This window comes from Corapipo altera, unplaced genomic scaffold (genome assembly GCF_003945725.1).
Source record: "Corapipo altera isolate COAL_440 unplaced genomic scaffold, ASM394572v1 302, whole genome shotgun sequence".
NCBI classification, from domain to species: domain Eukaryota; kingdom Metazoa; phylum Chordata; class Aves; order Passeriformes; family Pipridae; genus Corapipo; species Corapipo altera.
This window is the reverse complement of record NW_020885052.1, coordinates 250,610-259,157: the sequence shown is the minus strand read 5'-3', so window position 1 is coordinate 259,157 and position 8,548 is coordinate 250,610.

Below are 8,548 nucleotides of genomic sequence, written 5' to 3'. Positions count from 1 at the left end.
AGTGAAATTAGAAAACATTAAATCCTGCTCTTCATCACTTCAGTGAACCACTGAACCTAGGAGCAGCACAAACATCTTCATCTCTGGAAATGGCAGACACATCCCAGGATAACTGAGGGCGTTTGTCTCCTGAAATACAAGTGGAAACTGATAGAGCCAAATGGTGGGAGTTAAACATGAAGGAGACAGTGCTCTCACCAACCAGCCCTGTTACCCCAGGACCACTGCAGACTGTCATCCTGCTCTGTCACAGGTTATTGTGACAGCACATGGAATCACGCTGCAAGACAGGGACCAAAGTGACCGCGTCTGAAAAGGGCCACAAACCTACATTAGAGCACAAGGCCGGCTTTAGCCTTACAGCCCTTACCCGTGGAGCGGTGAGAAGGCCCGGCCTGTTAAGGAGGTGTTTCCTCTCCTCCATGGAGCCCCTCGGGGGTGTTTCGGCGCTCGGTGCTGCAGTGTCACCGTGTGGCTGTCGGTGGCAGCGGCACCGGCTCGGGAGGGAGGAGAGCCGGGAGGGGCCCGGGCAAACCCGCCCAGCTCGGGGCTGCACACGCCGGGCATGGGCACCGTGCGGGGACTGACACCGTCGGGCTCCCAGCTGGGGCAAGGACAACACGACCTGGGTACGGAGCGCAGCGAGAGGTGTCCGTGGCCTGGAGCTGCAGTCACCTGGCCTGCTCTGGTGCCCTGTGTGCAAGGGTACATGTTACCAGGACTCTGTCCCACCACCAAGAGAGCCTCCAAAACACAACACCTCTCTGAGGATCTTTAAAACTCCTGCAAACAGTCTGACGATCACCTCTTCCAGGGTGAGGAGATTGCTGTTACGACCACCGCAAATGTCCCCGTGGTGCTGGAGGTGCTGCCCAGCGTGGTGACCCTGCTCCTAAACTCAGTGCCAGGGCTCTTCGGTTTCACAGAATGGCCTTTGTCTAAACTGCCGGGCCCCAGAGGGAGGGCGAGGGGCCTGTTCATTTGCAGAGTATGAAAGTATGAAAGCAGCAGCGCCCAGACGTCTGCAAACCTGAGCTCCAAGGTCCGCAAGGCATGCGGTAACAGGGTAGCACAAAGTTCAGGATGAGAGGGAAGCAGCAGTCGTTGGTTTCAAAGCTCTCAAACGTGTTCGCTGTGCCAGTGCAATCCGTTCGGTCGCTAGATGGCAATAAAGACCCAACGTGCTCTTCCCTGGGCTACAGGGGAGGCTTGTTGAGCTCGGCCTGGATTTGCCCCAGGAGATGGAAGTGGAAGATACTAGAGAAACCATAAAAGTAAATGTGCCGTCGTTCTGCTTGGTAATGAGGATTTGTTTCGTTATTGTCTGTTTCTTAAAAAAAATAGATAGGTTGTACTTACCAAGAAGAAAATTATTATCAGATTAAAAATATATTTTTGTGCAAGAAAAGGAAGCTCAGCCTTACCAGGACAAGTACTTAGAGGACATGGCATCCTACTCCTGAAACACTGCTGAGGTTTCAAATCACTGGGATTTCAGTGTTTTTCCTTGAAGTTTAAGACACATTTTTATTCTTTGACAGTGGCAGGAGGCAATCTAATTCTGTATGACAGTTCTTCCACAGTGAAACCTTACCTACATGCCTCTCCATACAGTATTTTTTTAAACAATCCTTTGTCATAGTGAAAACTTTAACACCAATCTCTGAGACACCAGAATGAAGAACACCTTGTATTTGTCCATTTCCTCAGTGCTGTGTGCTGGTGGCTGCTCCTCACTGTGCTGTGTGCTGTGTGTATATTAATATTCCTCAAAGGTTAATCTCATTTGAAGGCAGGAATTTTGTGTGTACAAAACATTGCAAAGCCAGCTGGCATATCCTACTCCCAGGCACTGTTCTGATTCAAAAGCAGTGTTATGGGAAGCAGAAGGAACTAAATGAGGAAATTAAACTGACAATATACCGTGCAGTGAGCTGATGGGGAGAAGCTGAATGACCTGTTTTTGAATTTGTCCACTGCTGCTTCTCATTGGTTCTGTTGCAAAAGACAATGCAGGATCTCAGAATTTACTGTTGTCTTCTATGGGATGGATTTTCAATAATCCAGAGGGTAAAAGTTATCTGTTGAACCAACACAAGGCCTCCATACCACCTCAGCATGCTAAAGAAAAAACAAGCAGCATATATTTTACAAACCACACCCATCCATGTAACTTGTGTAGTACCTCATGGAGGGTTAGAAGTTGGACTTGATGATCCTTGTGGGTCCTTTCCAACTCAGCATATTCTGTGATTCTGTAATTCTGTGACTGACATCTCTTCATTTGCTGCTGAAGGGCTTTCTATGTGCCTTAAGTCACATTGGGATAAAATTTATCAGAAACTTGAGCTCAAGTACTTTTCTGATTATTTAGAAAAAAACCCCTCAAAAAATAAGCAAACTAATTAATAGGTGACCAACACTATCATCTCCTATGGTATATGAACACGTCCTTGCAATTCAGAAAGAAAAATTTGCAGTAAAAGTGCAAGTAACCAGTGGATAAGTGGACTAAGGTAGGCAGAGGTGTCCCCAAGTGATGGCAAACCTTGCAGAGGCAGCAGAGCTGAAGGAAATTCGTCCCTGTGCTGTGGACATTGGTATCCTACAACTGCATAAAATCCCAGTGAGCCCCGTGTGTGAGCGGTGGCAGCCCCAGGCCACGTGAGGAGGGCAGGATGTGCAGGAGGAGCTGTCTGATCCTCTCTGGCTCCCTACAGGAAGGTGTCACCTGTTTTCATTTCCATAAAATGGATGTGGCTGCTCCCACAGGCCTGCACACAATATCCAGACTGGCTTTCCATGACTGGATGCAGTGTGAGGAAATGAGACTTCATGCTTTGTCTTATATCCAGATGTCGCAGAGGGGGAGGACAGGGTTATCACATCACAAGTGGCTGTATCAGATTTGACTGGTGCACTGTTCCCTCCAGCTCATCCAGACATCTCAGAGGAGAAAGGCTGATGAATAGAGTAATTTCTAGTAGTCTTTGCTGTGCCAAAAATAACTTTTTCTATCAAATGTGATGAAGGTTTGATATCTCTTCTTGATTCTGGGAGTTTGTTCTGCCTTTAGCTACTTATCCCTAAGGCTCAAACTTCTTGAAAGTTGATTGTTATTGTAGCAGGTCAGATTACACTGTTCTGTAGGGAATTTTCCACAGAAAATTCCACGTGTTGTGTGGAGCTTGGAGCCCAGTGCCTGCACCATCAGCATATTGAAGATGCTTTTCAGGAATAAGAAATATACTTTTTATAGAGACTTGCAAATGTGAAGAGCTGGCATGGGTGTTAGAGTAAACATTGAGTAGAGTTGAATGTGAGGAGTGAAAATTGCTCTTTTAAAAGTAACTTGTAAAGGTTGGTAAGAGTGGTGGGTACACAGTGCTAGGCTGGTTCTCATTGCAACTATTCTGCAGAGCTCCATGGCACTGAGCTGTGCTGGTTTGGAGGCATGAGGAAAAAAACATGTAGACTTGAATGGTATTGGCTCATAAGAACCTCAGAAAAGGTTTTCAGCATTTGCTTGAATTCAAACTGTGTACTGCATAAGTTTTCTCTTATGTCATTTTTGAATGGAGAATCCATTACAGCCTTTTGTGACCTGATAATTTGCTTGAGAATCTGGCTTTTATGTAAAGGGCAGGCTATCTTTTTCTTGATGGTTTCCTAGCAAAGAGGTGGTTTTAATGCATCTCACAGTGATGTAGGTGAGAGACAAAGGTACATGTCGGGGGAGAAGAATAGTTTAGGAAAAGAGGATCAGCTTAAACCTAAAGAATACAGAATGCAATAAAAGGGAAATAAAATGAGGGGATAAAGGAAAGTGACTGATTACATGTCAGCCCAAAACAGCTTCCAACAGGTGTGGAATAGAAGTGTTCTGAAATTGTGTCCTTTTTGTGAACTTAGCTCACAAAAATAATAAACCACACACCCCCAACTCAGCTGCCCCTGCCCAAAACAGGTGCATAGTGAAAATATATAATGTATACAAGCCTCTTTTTGGAGTGATCCAACCCTGTAGGTATTTATTTCCAGTCTGGAGAGGGCAACGAAATGTGACAAAATAGGATTTTAAACTGAATTGCCTACGCTTTTTTGCCTTGTCAAGTACATAAATGTAAACATGCACCATAACACATAAAGATGAATTCCACATTGAGTATTTTGTTGGAGAAGCAACAAACTGCACTAAAAATTGATGAATGGCAAATTTATTTTTATTTAAGCATTTATTTTTATGGCATTAGCAAATAGAAAAATATATGGGAGTATGCAAATAATTTCAAGGAGACATTAAAATAAACTGAATGATATCAAGTTGCTCATCCTTCATGGAGTTTTTGTGCTTCAGTATTGTGGACATTATCAAAGCATATATAGCATGGCTGGTGGAAACAGTGGAAATGGTTTTAATTCTCCAAAAGCCTGAGCTTTTGCTGTAGTTTCATATTGAGAGCTCAAACTTTTAAAATGTTCAATAAATCTGCTTTATGTTGCTTTTATGACATAAAAGCACGCATATTTTATTATAAAATGTGTTATTGGATTTTCTTTATGGACTTTTCTTTAAAGTTTTATTTTAAAAGTCAAAGAAATGGTGTAAACTGTGGGAAGTAAAACCTTGTATTAAATAAACTTTACCAAAGAATAACTGTCTAGAGTGGGAGTTTAAGCTGTTTATTGTGGACTGCTTCTAGTTAATAAAAGGTAGGACTCTTGTCCCATTAATGTTTGAACTTTTAGAAGCCACCAAGGTGTCTGTGAGGTCCCTTGCTGAGCAAATATGTTCCCCCTGGTGTGGCCAAGTGCTGAGCCTGGGGCAGCTGCCACGGGCCCTGCAGAAGTCCCCTAAATTGGCAAAGAGGCTTCTCAGCTTCCTGTAAGTTTGCTTTTTATTTGCCAGTAATAATTCCAGGGCTTTATCTTCTGCTTGATGCCCAAGCTGTATTTCTCTTTACATCACCACAATTAATTTATAAGCTCTGAAATGATAGATAATGTTTATTATGGAGATGACTTCCTCAAACAAGGTCCCTGGAATAACCTCCAAGGATTTGTAAGGAACGTTACATTTGGTAATTAATTATGCAAACCTACTTTTAACATATCTTTAGGTAATCAGAACAAAAGAAGACAGTTGTCTTTGTTAATTATAATGAAAAATTACTTATGAATATTGTAATTATGCACATTACTGTGTCTGCTGTCACTCATGGCTGGGATGCCTTTAGGCAATATTATTTTCCTTCCATTGTCATTGTAACAAAGGTCTAATGAAATGAAAAGGACTGAAGTTAGAGGCACTGTAGTTTAATTTCAGAAAACATTATTTTCTCAGTCAGATCAGAATTGGCAGTGTAGTGTCACCTGGGGAAGTGGTGTCCTGTCCCTGTCCCAGGAATGGTGCTCTGGGGTGTGCAGGGCTGTAGGAGCAGGCAGAAGCCCTGATGTTTCCCTGCAGCAAAGCTTCGTGGAGGAGGGCTCTGCACTCCATGGATGAAAGCAACACACCACTTTGCTGTGTAGGGAAAGCAGAACCTGTTCATGACCTCTTAAAATTGCTTTTTTAGTGTTTGAGAGCACTTCCATTTATCTTTGAGTTAAAGCTGTATCTACCCCATCAGCTAAGAATTTACCTACTAAGTTTTACTAAAGTGTGTTCACAAGTTGGGTTTTCTTTAAGGTGATGAAGTCACAAATCCAGAAGTCGCCTGGCCAGTTCTTGAGCTGGACAAGGGTGGCAATTAATTATGGACTCATATTCAGCTTTCTGGCACTTAACATGGTCAAGTGCCTTGTGTTTCTGCAGAAGTAGATCCTCCATCAGAATGGGCCAGCTCAACCTTTGGTCCTCATGTCCAGCAAACAGCTGATAAAGGAAAGGGCCATTAAATTAATTCAAGTTTAAAAGTTCAATTTATAGTTGCCCTTTATAGGACAGAAAATGCTTTGAATTCCCAGGGCTTGACACTTACCAGAGGTCAATAATGTGTCATTAAATATTTCTGTGCTGGTAAAACACGTTTTCTGCTCTGTCTAGTACTGGAAATTTTAAACGGTTTGATGCCTGATTACAGCCATACCTGAAAATCTGAGCTCTACCTTTAGCTTGTGCTTCCAAGACCAAATTTTCAAAGGTGCTTGAGGAACAGTTCATGAAACAACCTCAACATATGACTTGTACTTCTCACCAGACCTGTCTCTGTGTGCATAAATGGGTCCATGGAATCCCTATCTCTGTCCCTCTGGAAGGCTGACAGAAGATGGTGAATTTTTATTTATTCTTTTCATGAGTTGTGCACCTTCCCCCAACTGTGCTAATGGCTCCATCATTTTCAGGAGTGGGTAAACACATGAGGAAAGTGATGCTCTGAACAGATTATCCAAATATATAAAGCAGGGAAAAGGTGGGAAGAGGGGCTTTTTTCCTACCTCTTGTAGAGACCTGGAGCTGAGAGATGCAGATCTCACGTGCATTTTTGCAGGTCAGTTGGAGAACCCAGCAGGTCCAGGCTCTTGGCTCATCTCTTTTAGTCAAAACCAGAAAACAGGACAAAAATATACTTAAAATATGCCCTTACATTTAGAGGTGTTTCAGAGGAAGTGGGATCACATGCTTTTTGATGAAAATTCTGACAGTGGTTTTTATTTGAGTGTATTTTCATCTTATGCTGCAAGGTCAGGCCATGACAGCATGTTTCTTCCATTTTGGGGTTTTTTCAGGGTTGATGGGGGGTGCGTGGAGGCAGAAAGTGTTCTCTGCTACTTTCTAAAATCCAGAACAGAAGTGGCAAATAATAGTTACAGCTGATTTCCCAATTAGAAGCATGGAGAATGGAGACATCACCTAAATCTCCATAAGATTGCTCTGAACTCTTTTTTTTAAGTCTACCACTATTTTCCAGATATTTAAATCTGTAGAGACAAAGAGAGAGAAAAAAACTGATAGAAACAAAAGAGCTGGTGCTCATTCTTTATTTCAGAACCTGACGTAAATGACTTTGATCTCTGCAAGCAAATCTGCTTCACAGATACCTGCAAGTGCTGCTGCCATCCTGCACACAGCATTTTACTGTCAGGCAATTATAAACCACAACCATGATGCCACTTCAACTTTGGAGTTTGCCCTTTTAATTTTGTCTGTTACTATGGCAGCAACAAATGATTTCGATCGCTGCTGTTTATATTGCAGTCCAAGTCACATCAATAAAGATCTTGGAAACAAAACAATAAAAATCTGACTTAACCGTACAATGCATTTGTTATTGTGCATAATAGGTTGTTCACAATAGTCAGGATTCTTCAAAATCTTTTTTTTCCTGAAGCATTTGGAAAATTCCTTTAACTAACGGGTTGTCAAATGATAATTTACTTTCAGTACATACTTATCCAGTGCTGTTCACTGGATAAGAGCTTCACAGCTGGACAAGATTTCTTTTACACTGTTTCCTGAGTATATCCTTGAAAACAAATATTTTCATGGCCTTTCTAGTGTTGAAGACACATTCTATCTTTTTACACTTTGTACTAATCATAGTAGTGCATTAGGTCTACAATAATACATCTTTAAAAAGATAATTCAGTAGTTTTTTCCACACTATCTCATCTGTTTAGGTTGTACAGGCTGGGGTCTGTGCTGGAGTGTCGCTCCTGGTCCTGCCCCAATGCTGAGGAGACAGCAGAGCTGGCAGGGTGTGAGTTCATCTCCTGAGTGGGTGAGGAGACCCACCTGTACCTGCCCTGCCTCGAGCCCATCCCTGCCTCTGCCCTGCAGGTGTCAGATGCCCAACACGGGGGAAATGAGCCTGGCAGGGCCTGGCAGGGCTGGGACCCCTCTGCTGCTGGTGCGGCTTTTCTTGCAGAAAGTTCAGTCTCGATGGAAGAGCCCAGGAAGACAATTTGCTGTTTAAATGACCCAGTGCACATTGGGCATATTGAAGAAAAAAGCCATTTCCTAGTGACTACATCTCATTAAAAAAGCAATTTTCCAATCAATTACAATGCAATTCAGCTGCTAACTGTTTAATTATCAAAAAAGAAGCTATTTTGTTCTGTTCCTATATTTATGAACCCTGCCTTAAAATCTCATCTTCAGAGTAGCTGTTTGGAGGAATGTGACTGCTCTATTGATACAATTATAGTAAAGTTAAAATTTTCACTTCAATGTATACTATTAGTTCAAGGAAATATTGTTTGCAGAGAAGCTTTTGAAATAGGAGATTCATTGATTTCTACAAAAGCTTGAATCTTTATTGTTATTTTCATGCACTATAAAAATTGCATTATCTTATGTAGGTTTTATTAGAGGAGCATTGCTTTTTTTTCCTTTTATTTTTTTTTTAACCTTGTGTAAGGATTTGAGTCCTGGAAATGTGCTGAAAATAGATCAAGGATCCTCTTCAAAGGAAGAGGAACAACTGGGCACATTGCAGAGGTGATGCTGTGCCCAGTTGTGATGTCCTGTCTTGGGGTGAGCACCACAGTGGAGGAGGCACTTACAGCTGACTGCTTAGAACAGGAAGACATTCAAGTAGCAGGGCTG